This window comes from Otolemur garnettii, unplaced genomic scaffold, assembly GCF_000181295.1.
Source record: "Otolemur garnettii isolate 467f Iridium unplaced genomic scaffold, OtoGar3 scaffold00016, whole genome shotgun sequence".
Lineage (NCBI taxonomy): Eukaryota > Metazoa > Chordata > Mammalia > Primates > Galagidae > Otolemur > Otolemur garnettii.
The window spans coordinates 1,061,160-1,062,599 of record NW_003852411.1 but is presented as its reverse complement, the minus strand read 5'-3'; positions in this window follow the sequence as shown (position 1 = coordinate 1,062,599).

Below are 1,440 nucleotides of genomic sequence, written 5' to 3'. Positions count from 1 at the left end.
GGGGAAATCAGAACACTAAAATAACAGTGAATATGTGAAAAGTAAAATAATAAAATATGAAAAATCAAATCCAAAAAACAAATGAATTGAAGAGGAGAAACTAGCAACAAAATTTTGAGCTATGAAATTCTACAACACAAATCGTAAGTGACTAAGAAACCCAGTGAAACTTGAAATATCAAAAGCAATGTAATAAAATCCATCAAATAGACCTATAATACTTGGGAGTAATGGCACCCAGTCCCTCTGAAAATGAAAGATAAATGTGGTTGTACGTGTGGAATATCAGTTGAAGCTTTGTTTAGTAAATTGCCAGAAAATGGGATTATCCCTCTCTCTCTCTCTCTCACATACAACACAATAAATTATGTGTTGGCAGAAGACTAGAGGTTTATTTTTTAGAGAAACTTATCCAAACTGACTTTGAACTGGTAAGCCTCAGATATTGGTGCCATATAGGAATGGGAAATTAAGTGCAGTTCACATACTGTGAGTACATCATTTATTCCCCTATCACCATTAGGCTTTCAGAGAGCTGGTAACTAAGTGTATACTTTTCAGGAAGGAAATTGCTAGATCTTCCCCACCCCAGCTCCCAACCCTGCCCCTGCCCAGGAAAAATCTAACCAGCCCAGAAGAAAAAGAATGGAAAGCTGTTTGGAGTGTCCTCCTCATTGGAGTGACCCAGCAGGGTCACTCTATGATAAAACCAAAAAGCATCCCAGCTCTGCAGCATAAAGTTTCCTTACTGCTTTTCACTGTTGCCTTAAATAAGTAAAAGTTATTTTTTATTTATTCCTTGATAAGGAGTATATTGGCCATGGATTTTATTCTTTCAATACATTACACTTAATATGTAATGATACTGTTTTATGTCTATAATAATTTGGTTAGAAGTCTTTTAGTATTTATATTTGTCAAGCTTTGGTGTTAAAATCATTCATTTATGACTTTTAATCATTTTCTCTTATCTTGGGGAATTGTACTATGTAATGATGGAATTGCAACAGTTTTCATTTTCAGATAGGATTTAATCCAGTACTAAGTCTTTCCAGTTTTTGGTCATCTTAATGTATGTGTGTTAAAGTAAAGGAGTGGAGGATGGAGAGAGAGAATATTCTTTAATAACTTTATTATTTTTAAAACTGCAATCTTCTACATTTTACTTTTTAAGTTATTTATTAGATTAATTAAAATTCATATTGTTAACATTCAGATTATGGATTTATAAGTTAAAATAATCATACAGATTTGTCCATATCGTATGTTGCCTCCTATCTACTTGTTAAATTTTCCTTTATTCCTAATTTTTTGTTAATTTTGATACTTCCTGTGTTTTTCAGAAGTTTATCTTTGAACTCTAATAGTCAAAAGGAGACAGTATGAATAATGAAAATTAAAAGAAATTTTGTTCCAAATACTTTTTGTGATTTGAAAAAG